The sequence below is a fragment of the Mus musculus genome, chromosome 12, assembly GCF_000001635.26.
Source record: "Mus musculus strain C57BL/6J chromosome 12, GRCm38.p6 C57BL/6J".
Taxonomy (NCBI): Eukaryota; Metazoa; Chordata; class Mammalia; order Rodentia; family Muridae; genus Mus; species Mus musculus.
In genome coordinates, this window is record NC_000078.6 from 104,632,895 (window position 1) to 104,641,084 (window position 8,190).

Sequence of the window (8,190 nt, forward strand, 5' to 3'; positions counted from 1 at the left end):
TTTCACTATTCTTACAAAACATGAGCGAGTAACACAGCTTGTCTTATCCTCTGCCACCGGTGTGCATCTCTTCCTAGACATGTATCTCCCTCCCACGTTGTGATAACTCATGACAGATACATCATGAGTAACAGAAGTGCATCAACTTCAGATCGTTTCGGGGATCTGGGGATAGCAGGAGAAGAGGCTAGGGTAAGAGTTTATATGCCCCCTGGTGGGCTGGGGAGACATACTGAAGGCCATTCCAGGAGAGAGCTGAAAATTCTGAATCCAGAAATAGATCAAAACTAGTTCCGTGCCAGGCCTCTGCGGAGGCCAGTGGTCGGGCGATGGAACCCAAAGGCCTCTATACTGGGAGGGTAAGATGGTCTCCGGGCCCTACCCAGCTCTGGTGCTGTGGTTCACCGTGGTGTTCTGAAAACACGGCTCTGGGACAAGGCCACCGAGGTTTCCTGTTTCTCTTTCCACTGTGGTCACTCATTGCCACTCAAGTTTTCCAGCGTCCCTCCCCTACCAGTGACAGAAGACTCCAACGGGCTGGCCCACAAGGAGGAAAGTGATGCTGGGATCAGATCAAAGGTGTCGATCAATAAGCACCTGATGGGTTCCCAGCAGAAGGAGCCCCTGCTACAGCAGGGAATCTAAGGGGCTGGGTGAGCAGGAGAGAGGGGTCCAGGGATTGCTGGGTCCATAGCTCATTCCAAGGGCGGGGGTGGCAGGGTTTAACTAGTACTGACCCATCTCCTGCCTCATCCCCGACAGCATCTCTTCCTTCATCCCACCAGGTTGCTCCCCATCCATCTCCACCTTGCAGACAAATGTGCAGTGAACTCTTGTTTGGGGATGGGAGTAGCCATGAAAACAAACAAACAAACAAACACCCCAATTCTCCGCAGATCCTACAACTCAGCAGCTCCCAGGAGGCACCATCAGTAAATAGACCCAACGGCTGGCAAAGATTTTCTTTCACGTTTCCCTTTCCCTTCTTTCTTCTTCTTCTTCTTTTAAAAAAAAAATTTAAATCTGGCATTTATAATTCTGACTGGTGTAAAATTTCCTGATGGTTAACACATCACATTACCAACACTCTTGTGTGTGTGCCTCATTGCTAAGTAATTGACTAGCTTTGTAATTTGGGAAGTAAAAATCACATTTATGAGTCCCCGGAGGAGAGAGTCTATATTGTCATGCATAAAAAGTAGATAAATCATAAAAGCAAAATCTGCAAACATTCCCATTAGCCGGGGGCCCCTGGCGAGAAGGTGGGGGCCTCTGAAAAGTACACAGCTGTGTGCGATCAGCAGAGTGCTTTAAAATCAAGCCCTGTTTTATCTTGATGGTGAAATTACATACTGGTGGCTGCAACCCTGTCTGTGTCCAAGGAGCCAGCCACACTCCACATCCTTTATCCCTCTCCTCACTTCTCATCCCAGCTCAGAGCATCCAGGCCACAGAGAATCTGTACCCTCAGTGCCCAAATGGGAAGGCACATCAAGAAGAGACACTCCCCAATTAAGCCAGATTCGATTACAAGCAGAGTCCCCAAGTAGTAAATAGGTGTGGTGGCGATTTAGGGTTCAGCAAAGCCACAAAATGATCCTAACAAGACCCGACAGGATTTTTGGGTGTTTTTTTTTTAAGGTTTTTTTTTCTTTTTTTCTTTTTTCTTTTTTCTTTTTTTTTTCTTTTTCTTTTTTTTTTTTTTTTTTTTAGTGGTTGGGAGCCAACTGTTATTATTATGGTCTAACTACATGCATGTATGCATGCATTTTTAAGCGTATCTATTTTTAAGGGCAGACAGTCCACACACAATCCAAAGGGCGGGCGCAAGCCTGGGCTGTTTTGTGTGGGACCTTAATTGTATTTTTATGTGCCGTGATCTGAAATCTAGAAGTCTTGGGATTTTAAGCCTCGGGTCCTTTTCCCACTTTTCCAGAGTGTTGTAAATTAGTTTAGTATGCTTGAAAGAAGGGCCTAATTGTAACTGGTCTTGTTGACATATCAACTTGAGGCCGCCCAGAGCTGGCTTTGGGACCGTTGCCCTTGGTTTTGTAGTTACAGTGGGCTTCAAGGGCCTGACAGGTCCGGTGCTAAGATGTTCTGAATTAGATTTGAATTACAACCGCTAAATGCCCTTGTCAAAGACTGTTAGTCCTGACACTAGCCATATACCTTGAGCTGACTGTTCCGATGCAAGGCCAACGGCTTAAACAAAGACACGCTCCCAAGTTTCATTCCGAATTGTCAAAACGTAATTGAGTTAAAAGGAGCAACTACAGTCTAAGCATCGCAATCTTCACTGCTCCTTCTTTGCTTTGAAATAAATCCAGCGAACAATTTAACCAGCGTTGTAAGCACAGTGAACGAGGGGAGCGTTTCCACCATGAGGTTCGAGAGAAAAATCAAAACAAAACAAATCCAGGACCAGACCCTGTGGTTCAGGATCAGAAGAGCCTAAGCCCCTTTCACGTGGCGGGCGGTTTAGGATTCTATCCTCTCCGAGCAAGAGAAATAAAAATTACTGGCTGGACCACTGACCCAGAGGAGTGCCGGCTACATGACGGTCCCTTAGCAAATGGCAGTCACAGACTAGAGCAATGAATGTTAAGACAGGCTGGGGCCAAGTGACCTCGGTTGAATCCTCTTCCTGAAGCCAGACGTGAGGCCAAGATAGGACTAGATGCTTAATTTTCTGGAATCTCGTTTGCAAAATTGGGGATAGCCCCGCCCCCTTTCCAGGGTATCACTGTTAAAGCCAGCCCAGTGCATTCCATCCCTCCCGGGACACATTTCCTTTCTCCTGCCAAGGGCTTGCCCAGGACCAGGCTTTCTGAAACTACACTATGAATTTTGCCCCAGAAGTTGAGAGAGGAGCAAAGAGTTAAGCCTTAACAGTGTACCTAACTGAGGGAAGATAGGGGTGTATATCCACATAGACTGCTCGCAAAGTCATGCGGGGGGGGGGGGGTGCGGGAGTCACGGCAGCTACGGAGCACTTGCTCCATCTTTAAAAAAAAAATCACAAATTCAAATTTCAAACACGTCATCCAACACAAACTTTGCTGCCGCTGGATCCAGCCAGAGCCACCATCTGCACCTCGAGGATTTGCACCTTGGTGCATTTTAAGGGAAGGCAGCTGGAGGGTTGGAAGTTGGGCTGTCAGGTAAAATACAGGACACCCAGTTAAGTTTGACGTTCAGACAAATCATTTTTAGTATATGTATATGCTCCAAATATAGCTTGAACATACTTGAAATCACTCATCATAGATCTGAATTTCAATTTAGCTAAGTGTCTCCTCCACCCAACCCCCCCCCCCATTAATCTGTCACTCATCAGAGGTGTCCCCTACCCCGCAAGCCCCCACCCTGCCAGCCTGGGTGCTGTTGCAGTCGATGGTTACATCAACCCAGGTGAGCAACACACACTCTATTTCCAGGTGCTGCGAGATGCCCTATGGGTAGTCACTGGGGCTTGTATTCCAGAACCTTCAATATCACAAAACCACCAAAAAGTAAAAGATGGCTTCCTTAACCCTGGTGAAAAACCCCTCCCTCCTCGCTAGGGAAAGTATTCGATCTCTCCACAGCACAACTGCAGAGGGTAGAAATAGCAGGTGATCAAATTGCAGCCATTGGATTCCTGGACTTGAACCACGGAACACAAATCCAAGTGGCTTAACATGAAGAAGGGGGGAAAAATAACTCCAGAGAAGACGTTCCGGTGGCGTGTTTAGGGGGATCCCCATCCAGGGCCAAGGGGGTGCAATGAGGCTCTGGCCAACATCTGGAAAGGCCATTTTGAGCCGATTCGAGTCGTGTGTGTGCTCTGGGAGATCGCTCAAGCAGGGAGAAAGGGCGGGGAGCAGAAGGACCGTGCAACAAGTCACCCAAGCAGGAAGGTTTCCCCGAAACCTGGAGTACAGGCAACGGCCCACTCTTCTAGTCTACACAAAATCTCTTCTGTGCTTTTAAATAAATGGAAGAGAAGGAAAAAAATAATTTTTGTGGGCCGTGCATAAAGCCAAAGCCAAAAGTCTCAAAAAAAAAAAAAAAAAAAAAAAAGCCAAAATGATGAAGTACGTGTCTGAAATTACCTACCGGTGCGCCCTTCAGACAAGCAGCTTTATGAAGGTCAAGTTCTTACCTAGAACACCCTAGACACTTGTCTCCCCGCCCATCACCTCCAGTATGCAAAGCACAAGTTGGGGGTGGGTGGGAATTAGCTCAGCCTGACACCCCTTCAGGCCCTTCACCCCCTTCCTCGAGTTAATTTCCGATTCTATTAAGCAGCGGTGGTTCCCCGCGGCCCCTCCTCCCGGTCCCTAGGCTGATTTCAGATGCGAGGCATAGCCTTGGAGTTCAAGCTGCCGCTGTGTAAGGAAGCCCACTTTGACACAGTAATTACAGGGCTTGAGCGATGCTTTACATTAGAGTATAAAACACTCATTAAATTAAAATTCTTCCATGAAATCATGAAAATAAACAGTCTGTCCAAACTGGCATCAACAAATTCGCAGGGCGCCTCTGCGTTTTCTCAGACCCGGGCCAGCTCCAGGCCGCGTTTAACCACGAAGTGTGAACGGCTCACACGCCTTTGAAGAGCAGCTCTCTGCTTCTCTTTAACGTTATTGCCTTAATTGTTTTTACAACTTGTAAGATTTTAAAGCTATTAAGCTTCAAAGTTGGGGGAGGGGGGCGTCGGTGGGAAAACTTGAAATGAGGACCCTTGTACCCTGCCCAGGTTAGGGGTGGGGGAGGTTAGCATTCCCCAGCCGATACCCTTCTGGGACAATGAAAATACAAGGGACAAGAGGGGATGAGCAATTTCTCCACGATCCCTTGGGAGACAGAAAATAAACCTCACGTTTCAAAAGGTTCGGGCAGAGGCAGAGACAGCCTGGTTTCCTCCACAAAAGCAGGGGGTTCAGACCAAGCGACCCCGAGGTGAACTTGGGAATGAACGTGAGCTCCGTTTCCATATCAGCACATGGAGAAGGGTTAGGTTCCGTGATTTCACCTTATCTCTGAGTGTTCCGTCCCATCAAGTGACCACAGACATCAAATTAGCAAGTATTTAATCAGCATTCCTTGGAGAAACGGGAAGCCTGTTAGCAAGTTGGGTCTGCTGAGTGATCTGTTTCTCGAAGTCACAGCGCTGACTGTGCTCACACCTGAACAAAGGATTTTCCTAATCGATGGATTTTCCTATTCACACTAGCCAGTGTGTCTTTGTGCTCAGAGGCTGAGGTCACCTATAAAATGAATAATCGGGAAAAAAAAAAAAGACACTACACAGATCCTTGTGTGCTATTGGACATGCATGAGCGTTGCCTTGTCCGCCCACAACTGGGAGCCTGGTAGCGACACATCCTGAGCATGCTCCCATGTTCCCCAGCGAGTTCAAGAATGCTGCCAGGGCTGCATTTAAATTTCTGTCAAGGAGGCTGATTCGTAAACACAGAACCATGAGCAGTTAGGACCAACTGGACTTTAGAGGCGTGAAGAGGGGAGGTTGGGGGAAGGGTGGCATGAGCCCTGCTTTGCTGAGTAGAGAGGGGTGGAGAAACGAGGGGGAGGGAAGAAATGACAGTCTTGTAACTCCTACCAGAAACAAGTAAACTGGCTTCTGCAGCTACCTGTAGAGAGAGAAGGGACAGCATTCATGACAAAGAGCCATGCATGCAAGAGAACACACACACACCATGACAAGTTTGATAAAGCAAGGTTTAAGATTCTGTCTCAGATAACTAGTCTCCAACAATACTTTTTTAGCACACCATGATGTGGGGAATATTCTAGAAAAAGCAAAGATAATCAAAGTTTCTAGGGTTCTCAAAAGGAGTTATGAGGAGCAAGCTGAAGGGCAGACTCAGAGAGGCACTGCCAAGCCAGGTCATCTGACAAATGTCACTAGAGTGATGATTCCTTTTCATTGTCAACTTGACTGGACTGGATATTACCTAGGAGACACACCTCTGGGCACAGCTAGAAGATGTCTTCAGAGAGGTTTAGCTAAGGAGAATTGAGTGGGGAACAGGAAGGCACCTAAGCTCCAGCATTCACCTCCCCCTGCATCCTGACTGGAGGTATAATGTGACCAACTGCTTCTTGATCCTGTCCCATAATCCCCCTACTCTGACAGGCTGTATTCTCAAACTCTGAGTCAAAATAAACCTTTAAAAAAATAGCAACAAGAAAAAAAAAAAAACTAATACAGAAAATTGGTACCAAGAAGTGTCACTGTGGTAAACTTGACCATATGGTTTGTAGCCTTTGGGCATGACTCCAGAAAGGATTTGAAAGTTTGGAGCTGTAGGCTAGAGTAACTCTTAAACTTTTCTAAGCGGGGTTTACTGGGACATTTTGTGGAAATCTAGGAGACCAGAAGAAGAACAGAAATGTGGACAGTGGAAACCCAGCTCATGAGGTTTCTGAGGAGAATAAGGACTTTATTGGGTTGAGAGCACTTGTGTTAAATTCTGGAATAAACCTGTTAAATGTGTTAAAATCTGACTACATTCTGCCGGTGTCTTGAACCAGAGTGAGGCAATATTCAAAAGCAACAGACTAACTCAGTGGAGGAAACTTTAGTTACATTCAGACTGTGGCATGGCTACTGCTCACTGCTCTTGCTCAGTTCCATGGTGAAACAGAGCAGAAAAGCATGGTGAGTGAAACAGAGAGAGATACGGCCCAGTCAGGAGACAGTAGCTGCATTGTTTAGAAAGATCAGCTCTGTTAGAGATGAGTTTTGTTCTCTGTACTGGGACAAGAAGCAAGGTCTTCTGCAGGAAAGTCCTACTGTAGCCAGTTCCTGCTTGTAACAAGGTCAGTTTACTTGAAAGAAAAGAGCCTACGTTGATATTGCTGTGGAAAGGGTCCCCTGCACCTGAGTTCAGGCCATATGTGGCAGGGCTAGAGTCTTGGCAAGAAGGACTTGAAAGGCCATTGTATGGAACTGTGAGGTGAAATCTAACTTGCAGTAAAGATTCCAAGACCAAGGACAGCTGAAGACTTAAAAAAGAGTCCATTCGAGACAAAGTTTTACATATGTTTCATGCAGCAGAACTGGAGATTGGGGGGGGGGGGGCGTGCATTTTTCTGGAGCCCAGGTGACTCCATCATGAGTCCTAGATGCCAGACATGAATCTGCAGGATTTGGTGTTTGCTCTTGCCTTGGTTCAATATTTCCTTGCTATGACTCCAATCTTCCCTTTTGAAGTAAGAAAGTTTACCCTTTGACATTATACTTTGGAGGTATATCACTTGCCTTTTGATTTTACAGGTGTTGACAGTTAAGAGATTGCCTTGACAACTAGTCATGGTGGCATGCTACCAGCTGGAGGATTAAGTTTTCACATACAAATCTGGAGAGCACACACATTCAACTGTACAATATTCAGTTTAGGACTACAGTGTGCATTTGGCTCCTGGAATACATCCGACAACTGCTTAGTGTTAGGATAGTTCCCTACCTTAGGCAGCACTAAACTTACTCTGTCGGTGAAATATAAGGGATTTCATGTAGTATTCTACAGTAGCTTGGACAGTGATTAACTAAACTAGATGTGATGGTGCGACTCCAGTGTTGAGAAAGAAGGAGTTTAAGTTTGAGCAAAACTGGAAATATTAGTCAGGATTCTCTACAGGAACAGAACTGATAGAATATATATATATATATATATATATATATATATATTTATATATTCCCAGACACACAAGGACACACACACACATGGGATCTACTAAAATGCCTTACAAGCTGTGGTCCAGCTAGTCCAACAATGGCTGTCCACCAATGGAAGGCCCAAGAGCTGGAGTCTCAGCTGGTCTTCACTATGTGCTGGAATCTGGAAGAAGCAGGCTCTAAAGCCAGTGAAGGAACAGACTTTCCAGGGAGAGTGAGGGCAAGCAGGAGAGCCAGCGTCCTTCTTCCATGTCCTTTCCATAGGCTGCCAGCTGAAGCTGTGGCCCAGATTGAGGGTGGATCTCCCCACCTCAAAAGATCAATATTAAAAGTGGGTCTTCCCACTTCAAATGATTTAATTAAGAAAAGAAATCCCTCACAGGTGTACCCAACCACTTGGGTTTTAGTTAATTCCAGATGTAGTCAAGATGACAACCAAGAATAGCCATCACACAGGGCTACATAGGGAAACCCTGTCTCACAAAAAGAAAAACTAATCA